The following is a 12,038-nucleotide window of genomic DNA, read 5'->3' on the forward strand; positions in this document are numbered from 1 at the left end:
TGATGCCTCCTTCATGATTTCTTTCTAATTTCCCGCTTTTGAACTCATGGTTCTCTTGTAGCTGTGACTCCTTTCTGCCTCAGAGATGATTATATTTATGCCTGTGTCTCATCTCTTCTGTGAAATTGTGAACTTCTTAAGGTCAAAAGTTGCATTTGGCATCACATTCCTGAGGATTCCTGGTATACCTAGAACAGCTTCTGACATTTTTGCAGTGTCTGACCTACCCAAGCATGACCCCTGGGCTCATTTCTGATTCTTTTGAGTTGGCTAGAACTCACTCACTCACTCATTAATAATTCATTCATTCACCAAATATTTGATAGTGTTCACTACATGCCAGGCATTATATCAGGCATTTGAGATACAACAGTGCAACAACAAAGTCCCTGACTTCATGGAGCTTATATTCTGGCCAGAGAGATACCTAATAAACTGATAACAAATGTCTCGGTATGCCAGGAGCTTAGCACATCAAAAGATATGTGGAGTGGTTATTTTCTTATTTAAAAAAGATTTTATTTATTTATTTGAGAGAGAGAGAGAGAGAGACCATGAATGAGGGGGAGAGGCCAAAGGAGAGGGAGAAGCAGACTCTCTACTGAGCAGGGAGTCCAATGGACTCAATCCCAGGACCTCAAGATCATGACCTGAGCCAAAGGCAGACGTCTAACTGACTGAGCCACTCAGGTGCCCCTTGAGTGGCTATTTTCTACAAGATGGCATAGAAAAGTCTCACTGAGCATATAGCATTTGAACAGACACCTGAAAGGAGTAAGAGAGTGAGCCATGTAAATATGTGGGGGAATATGGCTCTGGGCAAAGGGAACAGCTACAGCAGAGGCCCAGAGGTATAAGTGTATTTGGAGAATGTGAGGATCAGCAAGGAGGCTGGTGTGAGTGGGGCAAAATGAGCAGTGGAGAGACATTCCAGAATTGAGGTAAAAAAAGTTCTGAGAATAGAGAATGAGGGGCAGATAATTCAAGCAGGTCAAAATGTTGGCTTTCACTTTTTACTGGAGTTTTGAATCTGTCTTCATCCCCTCCTGAATTCTTGTTCGTGGCAGTTTCCAGCCTTAGCCACTGTCTCAGGTAGCTCTTGTCAACCTCAGCCCCTGATCACCTATCCTCAAACCAGAGCAGCAGGTCCAGCCCTGGCCCCTTGTGAAATGGGAGACAGAGGAGCATTAACTCTGTATGAACACAGATAATATTTCTCCCCACACTTTTATTTTTATTTTTGAGAAAGTTGAGGTTTGGAGAGTTTATGAATCAGGGTCCCAGCGGAAAACAGATGGCACACTCAAGTGAGATAATTGATATGAATTTGACTTGTTTCCAAAGGAGTAGTCTGGGGTCAAAGAAGCCAAAAAAGGATTGCTAACTAGAGTGTTGTACCTGCCCTAGACTGAAGGGACAAGAGATGTTTGCTGTAGCTGTGGGAGAGACTACCCAGGATGCACTATTGCCTTAGTAGAGAGACACATCAAACTCAGAGAGACCTAGCGGAGGGGAATCTGGGGTGCACACGTCTGACCTCATTCTCCTCATTTCCTCTGATCTCTTGCTAATGCCTTTTGGCGGGACCCACACGGAAGCCAGAGGGTCAAAGAGCTCATTGTGGTAGTCTTCACTGGTTGGCCTCTAAACGAGCAAGATGGGGAAGGGGAGTGAGTGGTCTGAGCAGCAAACAGAAAATCTCCAGTACTGAAAGGTTATGTAACTCACCTGAGATCATGTAGGTGGTCTAGTTGAATCCACATCTCATTCTGTCTATCTCCCTGGCTCCAATGACTATACTGTGTTCTCTTCTACAGCTTCGCCTTTTTTTATCTGAACATTTATTATCCTCTGGATTTGTATGGTATTGTCCTACACCTCCCTTACTGGAAACCTTCTGTTAGACTACAGGCCACTTGAGGCCAGGATTGTTTCTCACGTATTTATGCCCCTGGTGTCTTCGGCTCAGGGCCTCCCACATTTTGTTCACTGTACAGATGTGCACAATTAAGATTGAAAGTGATAAATGCCATACAAAGCAAGGGAAGTGAGTGATTACTTTGTTAGCTGGAATGATCCAAAAACAGACCAGGGCCTCAAGGAGTGGTTGGGATTTGGATAGAACAACAAAGGAGGGCATTCCAAGCAGAAAGAGCAAGGCCCAGGGAGAAGTCAGCAATGGGGATTTGAGGAGAGGGCTGTGGTGAGAGGGCTTGGTGGCAGCAGAGCACAGTTGTGGTGATGAGGAAGAGGAGGAGTCAGGGACCACTGCCCATGGGCCCCTGGCTTACAGACAGAAGGTTGGCCTGGGGAGAGTCTTCTGGTGTTTTATTGGAATTCATGGAAAACCATTACTTAGCCAGGTGTGCCATGCATCAAAGTGCAGCATAGAAACTGAGAAACTCAGTCCAGAATTGGTGACTCTTTAGGATGTCAATTTGTTTGACTTCTGTTTACCAAAATCACTGGCTGTTTGGACATAAGTTTTTCACAATATAATCTAGTACCTTGTAACCTTTTAAGGAAAAAAAATGTATGGGATTAAGCCCCGAGTTTCCCAGGAAATTGGATAATATGTGAACATAATTAAAAGTAACAATAGTAATATGTGAGCCCAATAAAAAAAATCATAGCTCAATGTGTTACTTTTGGAATGTAAGCATAAGTAAATAAAGCAAAATGAATGTCCCTAGACTATGCTTCCTGGTCCTTCTTTTAAGAAACCAAAGCTCTGAGACAACAAGTCCTCTCCAGGATAAATGTCTCCTTGTGGGTGCCACAGCTTATCCACATCTGATCAGAAAGGCTTCTTTGAAGCTACTGGTTGAAGGTGACCAATCTTCTCTTTTGCCTTAAAAGCCTGATGTTAGGGATCCCTGGGTGGCGCAGCGGTTTGGCGCCTGCCTTTGGCCCAGGGCGCGATCCTGGAGACCCGGGATCGAATCCCACATCGGGCTCCCGGTGCATGGAGCCTGCTTCTCCCTCTGCCTGTGTCTCTGCGTCTCTCTCTCTCTCTGTGACTATCATAAATAAATAAAAATTAAAAAAAAAAAGCCTGATGTTATATATCGCAATAAGACGTTCTAAAGCACAAATTAAAAAATGAATTTGGAGCAAGGCATATGTCTAATGTGCTCAAGTAAGTAAGTGTTACTCCATTTACAGGATAGGTGAATTCCAGTAAAAATGGCTCAGTTTCTGCAAGGTGCATCTTGTTTCCCTGTGGTTTTCTTTTATACTCTTGGGAATATAATTCAATAGTCTCTTCACTGTCTCCACCTAAAAAAGGAGTATAAACAATAGTGGTAAGATCCTGAAAAGTCTGGAGCCCCCACACTGCAAAGAAAAGAGCCTTGTATGTAGTATTCATGTAATTCCAACAAAATGGGTTACAGACCAGACCAATTTCTTTTTAACTCTAGTATCTTTTTTTAAATAAACCTTTTATTTTAGTATGCTTTATATTTATAGAGAAGTTGCAAACATAGTACAGAGAGTTCTATTTACCCCACACACAGTGCCTCCAACTGTTAACATCTTCCATTAGTATGATACATTCGTTGCACATGATGACACAATATTGATACATTAAGAACTAGAGTTCACAGTTTATTTAAACTTCCTTAGTTTTCACCTACGGTCCCTTTTCTGTTCCGGGATCCCATCCAAAACACCATGTTATGTTTACTTGTCATATCTCCTTAGGCTCCTCTTTTTGTTAATTTCTCAGACTTCCCTTGATTCTGATGACCTGGGTAGTCAGGTATTTTGCAGTTTCCCTAGTTGGGGGTTAGTGAGTGATGTTTCCTCATGAGAAGACTGAGGTTATAGGTTTTGGAAAGGAGGACCACAGAAGTGAAGTGCCATTTTCACCACTTCAGATCAAGGGTACAGGTTATCAACATGATTTATCACGGGTTATAGTCACATGATCACATTTGATCACATAATCATATCAATTGTCAATTTCCTCCATAAAGTTACTCTTTACCCCCATTTCTACCTGTCCTCTTTGGAGGGAAGTCACTATGTGCAACCCAGACTGAAGTGGTTAGGGAGTTACATTCTAACCTCATTGAAGAGCAAAGTATGTATGTAAGTACAAATATATTTGTACTTCTTCTTGGGAGATTTGTCTTTTCTCCCCATTTCTTAATTTATTCAATCATTTTTTTTACCAGTATGAAGTGATATTTATTTTATACTGTGAATTATAATCCACTATGACTGTATTTATTTTTGTTGCTCTAATTGTCCCAAGTTGAGGATGCAGAGAAACTGGATCATTCATACATTACTGGTGGGAATATGAAATTGTACAGTTGCTATATAAAAAAAAGTTAGCAATTTCCTTAAACACTAAACATGTAACTACCATACAACCCAGTAATTGCATTCCTGAGCATTTATTCCAGAGAAATGGAAATTCTTATTCACATGGACACCTATACATGGATGTTTATAGCAGCTTTGTCACACCCTTATTGGAAACTACCCAGATGTCTTTCAGTGGGTGAGAGTTTGAAAAGCTGTGGTACATTCATAACATGGAAATATTATTCAGTTATAAAAAATAATGTCAATTGAGACACTATAACACCCTGAATGAATCTCCAGAGAATTATGCTCAGTGAAAAAGTCAATCTGAAAAGTTCACTCACTGTATGATTTATCAGTTTCCCTAAACTACTCGGAGTCTTTTCCTTTAAAAAAATACTGCAGTTAATATTATGTACACTGATCATTGCCCAGCCAGTAACTATATCTGTAAGGTATATTCCCTAAAATGGAATTGTTGGGTCAAAGAAAAACACATTTGTAATTTCAGTAGATGCAGCCAAATTGCCGTTTGCAGTGTGCATTCTCACTTTACTGCATAAAGTGCCAGTTTTCTACACACTTACCAACACAATGTGGACTCATGGGAAAATCACTGAATTCTCTGTGTCTCAGTTCTCTTATCTGTAAAGTGGGGGGAAAATGGGACCCACCTGATGGGGTTACCATGAGGCCCAAATGAATTAATACACGGAAAGTGATTGTAACAGTGCCAGGAGAAGTTAATGCTGTGTATGAGTATTAGTGGTTATTGTTATCACAACCAAGCTTTTTTTTTTTTTTTAATTTTTATTTTTTTATGATAGTCACTGAGAGAGAGAGAGAGAGAGAGAGAGAGAGGCAGAGACACAGGCAGAGGGAGAAGCAGGCTCCATGCACCGGGAGCCTGATGTGGGATTCGATCCCGGGTCTCCAGGATCGCGCCCTGGGCCAAAGGCAGGCGCTAAACCACTGCGCCACCCAGTGATCCCACAACCAAGCTTTTTGATATTTGTTAATCTGGTTGGTGAAAATGATATTTTGTTGTAATAGTTTTAATTAGCATTGATCTTACTGTAAGATTAAGCATCATTTCAATTGCTTAAAACCATTTGTCTTTCCTTTTCTGTGAATTGTTGATGCAAGTCTTCTTACACACTCATCACTTATGTTCATATTCCATTGGCTAGAACTAGCCACATCTAGATACAAAGGGGTGCTTCTGGGAAATGTAGTTCATCAAACAGACCCTTTACAGTGATCACTCTATACTATGTATGTTTCCTATATTTGTATTCCTCCCTCCCCCTTTTGGACTAAGATAGGTAACTATTTAATCTTGTATTTTTCCAAAACAATTATTAATGGCCTTGTTTATTAGTTCTATTTGTTGTTTTTATATTTTTAACTCATTGGGTTCTGTTTTGTACTGACTTTTTTCTTTCATTCTGAAATCTTTAGGTTTATTTTGTTTTCATTCTTCTTGACCTGGATCCTTAATTCATTTATTTTTATTTGATCTCTTAAAATATTAAAGGCTAAATTTTCCTCTGAATACTGCTTTTAGTCATGTTCCATGTGTTATTATGTGTAGCATATGTATAGTGATTTTCATTGTCTAGATATATGTCAGTTTGATTTTTCTCTTTTAGGTAAGAATTATTCAAAAATTTAAAATTCTGAATGCTTTACATTAGCATAGAAAATGTTATCTGCTCTAATAGTACTTTTAGTCAACCAGTCTAATTTAGGGTTATTTTATGACCATCCTATGGGTATCTGAAGAGAAGAAAAATGTTTGTTCTTTATGTTTAGGGATGTATACACATCTAAACACACACATAAAATTTTTATGTATATTATATACTTATAATCTTTAACAAGAGGGGTGTCATGAAGTCTTAAAATCATTGAAGAAGGCCCCAACCTAGAGGGTGGGCACTATGGAATCCTTTTTTTTTTTTTTTTTTTTTTTTTAGAGATAGTGCACACCTGTGAGAGGTGTGGGAAGAGGGGCAAAGGAGAGGAGAAGAGAGAATCTTAAGCAGGCTCCACACCCAACATGAGCCCAATGTGGGGCTCTATCTCACAACCCTAAGATCATGACCTGAGTCGAAATCAAGAGTTGGATGCTTAACTGACCGAGCCACTAAGGCTTCTCACATGGAATCATTTAGAATTGTTTCTTAGAAAAGCACTAAGGGAGGGTTCTGGGAAGAATCTCTGCATAGGTCCTAAACTTCTTAGAACTTTCCATGTACTTATTTTCCTTACTGTTAGGGGGTGGATGTTATTGGGTAATTATGTCCTTCCTCTTTAGAAGCTAACCAAGCTCACTCACATCTGGAAATTTACAGTCGTGTATATATACCAATATATTTAAGAACATATCTTTTATTTAAGAACACTTCTGGGTCTTTAGTAGAGAGGTAGGGAACCAAAATTTTTTTAAGCAGAGACTTGTCTATGTGTCCCAAATAAATCACATAGCTGTTTTTTTTTTTTTAAGATTTTATTTATTTATTCCTGAGACACACACACACACACACACACACACACACAGAGTGAGGCAGAGACACAGGCAGAGGGAGAAGCAGGCTCCACGCAGGGAGCCCGATGCGGGACCCGATCCCAGGCCTCCAGGATCACGCCCTGGGGGGAAGGCAGGTGCTAAACCACTGAGCAACCCAAGGATCCCTACATGGCTGTTTTTATGGGACTTAGCCTGAACAGAGATATATGGAGATTTGGTAAAGGAGTAGGTGTTGAGTAAATTTTGCCATGAGCCTGAAAGTCTTACCCTAGAAATAGTTATACAAAAGGGTAAAAGCATATTCTACGTAATAGCCCAGAGATTTGGCTATAAATACTGTATTAAGGTTTCAAAATTTAACAATTACATCACTCTGGCATCAGTGCCCATACATAATTACCAAAGGGGAAATACAAGCTCTTGACTAAGTCATCTACCTACAGACAGGGCTGAAAGAATTATGGACAGCATCTAAAAATTGCTTGGATACAGCATGTAACTGAGAGTCAAAGACAGGTGAGGGGAGATCCCTGGGTGGCTCAGCGGTTCAGCGCCTGCCTTTGGCCCAGGGCGTGATCCTGGAGACTTGGGATCGAGTCCCACGTCGGGTTCCCGGCATGGAGCCTGCTTCTCCCTCTGCCTGTGTCTCTGCCTCTCTCTCTCTCTCTGTCTATCATGAATAAATAAATAAAATGTTAAAAAAAAAAAAGACAGGTGAGGTTTTTTGATTATTCTGTTTCTTGGTATCCACATTTCCATTTCCTTATAAATAAAGGAATCATACTGAGGTATGGCCAGAATGGGGAGGAATTCTCAATGGCATCAGATCTTACTGCAAAGGAAAAGTCACCATTGGATTATCAAGAGTAATCTCCAAAGACCTGCTGTAGTATCCAAGGTTAGTCTTCCATAGAGAGCTAGGTGTCTAACTGCAACATCTAAGGAAAGGAAATGAAAATAGACTTTAAGTTTTAGAAGGAAATTTGCCTGACCAGTGGTATGGGTCCGTGGAGATGGGAGGGATCCATGAAGTGGGGGAACCTAGTCTTGATTCCTGAAATCATCTGATGATCTGAGAGGTGGTTGCATATATGAGCTAAAAAGAAAAAAGCAAATTAGAATTGCAGATTTGGCTCACAAACAAGGGAAGAAAGACCCAGGAGGGAGATAATGGATGCTGTGTTAATAAGGCAGGTGGAATTTTGGCTTAAGTTTGTAAAATCAAACATAATATTCTTGTTTTTACCCTGAATTTGTGGAGCAGTTCTTATTGATCAATTTATTTCAGTTGGTCCTCTTGGCTATTGGCTATTGATTTTTTAAAATCTCTGAATTCCTTTCCTTCTAAGTATGATTATTCAATTTAGGGTTATGTGGAAAAACACCCCTAAGCATATGCTCCTAAATGTATAAGTTTGCATAGAATTTCAAGGGGTTTTAAGAATGCCTAAAAGATTTCTAGCCACTTGAATTAAGACCATTTTCTCTAGGAGGCAGACAAGATTAATATTATTTGTGCCTTATCAGTGAAGAAATGGAAACCACAGTGGACAAATGACCTGTCCTCGGTCACTCAGTAATCTAGAGTCAGAGTAGAACTAGAACCTGGATTTCCTGATTCTCTGTCACCACAGCACCCCTTAGAATACAATCAGCATCTTTCCAGCAAAAGGCACCAGGAGTATATGTCTTTGCCAGAACACACTGTTGTAATGTGAGAAGTGCTTCTGGTCCAGATTTTTGATGAGGGAGCTGAGGCTGGAGGAGGCTGCATTGCATTCTGCTTAATTTCTTCATCAATAACCTTGATAGACTTGCCAGTCCTTGCAAACACTGAGAAATTGGCTTGTCTTCGAATTTTTCATTGCATTACTATGCTCCTAATCAATATGTGAATCTCTACAGTCCTCTTGCCCTTGGAGAAGGATGCATCAGAAGAAATTTGTATTCTTAGTGCCACCTTGCAGTTATTTTCTGGGAGAGAGGTTGAGAGCTAGGACTTGCCAGAAGACAGGAGACACTTGAATTGTGGTTGTTCTCGTGCATTTTTGTTATGTATATCCCTATCACAACACAATTGGCCTTTCTGTTTAAATCAGGCAGGAGTGTCCTGGGAGCACGTTTGCATAGGTGTACAGTTTACCTTTGAAGGTCTTTTGCCTCCTGCTTTGACATCCTACTACCTTCTGGAGCTCTTGCCCTCTTCCCAACACCGGTCTTAGTCGTACTCTCTTAATTGTTAAGTGACAGCTGTGTTGGTGTTAATAATGGATTACAGCTTCTTGTGTTTCATCTCATAGGGGTCCTTACATTTTAATAAAGAGCTCAGGGAAAACATCAGTAATGATGCTCTATTAACAGGCTACACTGCAGGATCCAGAGAGATACTGTAGCATTAGGGTATCCTTTAATAACATCATGTAGGGAACCATCCTCCTTTCCTTCCATGCATAAGAAAGACCGTGTGATAAATGTTATAGTGGCTTGCTTGGCCTCTGTTACAACCCCTCCTATCATACAAAGGCCAGAAAGTCAGAAACTATAATCTCTACACTATCTTAGAGGTCCAGCTATGGTCAGCCTCCATCAATCAGATAAACTTGTACAAAACTTTGAATTGGAACTTGGGAAGAGAGAACTTGGAGAGTCTTTTTCTGGTGGGGACTGTGGCATAATTTTGAGATCCTGCAGCAGTGATGATAACTTTCCCAGTGTGTTCATTCAGTGAGTAATGGGAAGAATGTTTCCTGATCTATCAGTTGCCACAATAGGCCTAAGTGGTTCTGCAGTTGCAACTCCTGGATGCTTAGTCTAGAGCCTTTTCCCTTGGTTTTTCCAACAAATTTGGGAAGCACCTAATTTCCTCGATCATATTCCTTTCTGGTGACACCAACTAAAATTAATGCTGTTGCATGCAACCAAACCCAGATCAGTACCAGAAATGACTACAGGCAAAACGTTTTCAAGGCAGTAGGAATCTGGGTTTGACCATCTGACCTGGTTGGACCTGAAGACAATGAGGACCCAGGTGCACATTTTTCAGTCGACGTCCAAACATTTTTTGTTATAAATTTGAATAGGATAAATAAAATAAAGGGATATAATTTCTAGCATATTATAAATACTGTATTAAGGTTTCAAAATTTAACAATTACATCACTCTGTTAAACATTTCCAGTGAAATCTAGCTATTGTGGTGATTTATTACCCTCAATTATCCACTTTTAAAAGTACACACTCTTCCTTAGGAGAAATTTTACAATATTTACATTTTCTTCGTTCTTGGTTCAAGTTGTATTTCTGTTTCACATCTCCTATAAATTATATCTTAATAGGATGTATTTTATGCTCAAACATCTTTTATTGCTAGCCCTAATGCACTTCTCTGCCAAAAAATAAGTTTATAAAATGAAGTTTTAATTTTTTTGTGTGTGTGCTGTGGTCATAGAAGTCCTCAAGTTTAGGAATTTCCTTATGAACTATTACAATTATGAGCAGTATATAACTAATCAAAACAACATAAAGGTATTACACATTAAATAGGTAATTATTTAACATATAAGTAAGATACTAATAGAAACTGCTCTCAATTAGATGGATGCAGTTAGTTTTTTCCATCTGAATTATATTCACATAAATGAATGTTATTTTTTACTAGAGTGAGAGTTTCAACATCAAGTTTGCTCTTATTTTTCATTTTTACATACGTAAGCAGTGAAAAACTTTGTTCATACCAACAGGTCAATGGGAATGTAAAGTTTTGTCATAACAATTCAATTCTTTGAACTTCTCAAAATAGGTCTTAAAATTATTTTAATGATCATTGAAAAATTCTAATGGTCTTCCTTCAATTTTTTAAAACAAAAAGTGGAAACCTCCTAATTTTTAAAGAGAATTGTTGCCTAGTCATCAGATTCATCCACTTTCTCAATTTCTGGGAAATATACCAAGAAAGCTTTATGAAAACCTATAAATGGCCATTAATTATAGCATTTGTCTTTCACTTTAAAAAATATATTTAACCTCATAATTCAGAAAGGTTTAGGAGTATAAAAAATATTCTTGATTTCAATACACATTTATTAATACATTTTAAAGGTAAAAATACCTTTATCTTAACCATGTGATTTAAATATCTTTTATCAAAATTGTAGAGCTGAAGATTAAGCTCATTCAGTTTATGGGAAATGCCTGCCATATATCCAAATTGGCAAAGCCGGTGCTCATGGTCAAGTTAATGAGCCAAGTCATATCTAATTTCTGCCAGAAAGACTCTGACTTATTTTTCAATTCAAATAAGCATGTTATAATGCATTCCTATGATAGCTATTTAACTTCTAAATTCTATATCTGAGATAAAAAGAAAGGTATGATAAAGGATGGAGCCTTACTGAGCTTGCCGCCTCAGTGATATGTCTCCCCCTTCAATAACTCTTACTTACAGTCTTTTTGTTTTGTTTTCATGGCAGTTTCCTTAAGGATTGACACATCTTTCACAAAGAGTCAGACAATATGAGTGATGAGATCTTATAACACTTTTGCCCCCTCTACAATATATGAAAGCACCTCGGCAGAGGCCAAATACCTGCTTCTAATGCCACAGTCAGCCCTTACATTCTGACTGGTCATTCAGAATGACCTTACATTCTGTTCTGTTCTCAAGTAACCCCTCCACTGTTCACTCCAATCCTTGCATGAATCTACTAAATGCTGAGATAGATATATACACAATAGATATATACACAAGACGACTATCATTCTTTTCTTAAAGTTTTTTTTTTCTTAAAGTTTTCATTTTAATTCCAGTATAGTTAACATAGTGTTATATTAGTTTCAGGTTTATGATATAGTGACTCAATAATTCCAGACATCAGCCAGTGCTCATCACTTTGACAAGTGCACTCCTTAATTCTCTTCACCTATTTAACCCATTTCTCCATCTGTCGCTGGTAACCATCAGTATATTCTTGATAGTTAAGAGTTTATTTCTTGTTTTGTCTCTCTCATTTTTCCCTTTGCTTATTGGTTTTGTTTCTTAAATTCCACATATGAGAAAAATCATATGGTATTTGCCTTTCTTTGACTTATTTAGTTAGCATTATACTCTGGAGCTCTATCTATGTCATTGCAAAAGGCAGGATTTCATTCTTTTTTATGTCTGAATAATATTTCATTGTATATACATACC

The sequence above is a fragment of the Canis lupus genome, chromosome 24 (genome assembly GCF_011100685.1).
Source record: "Canis lupus familiaris isolate Mischka breed German Shepherd chromosome 24, alternate assembly UU_Cfam_GSD_1.0, whole genome shotgun sequence".
NCBI classification, from domain to species: domain Eukaryota; kingdom Metazoa; phylum Chordata; class Mammalia; order Carnivora; family Canidae; genus Canis; species Canis lupus.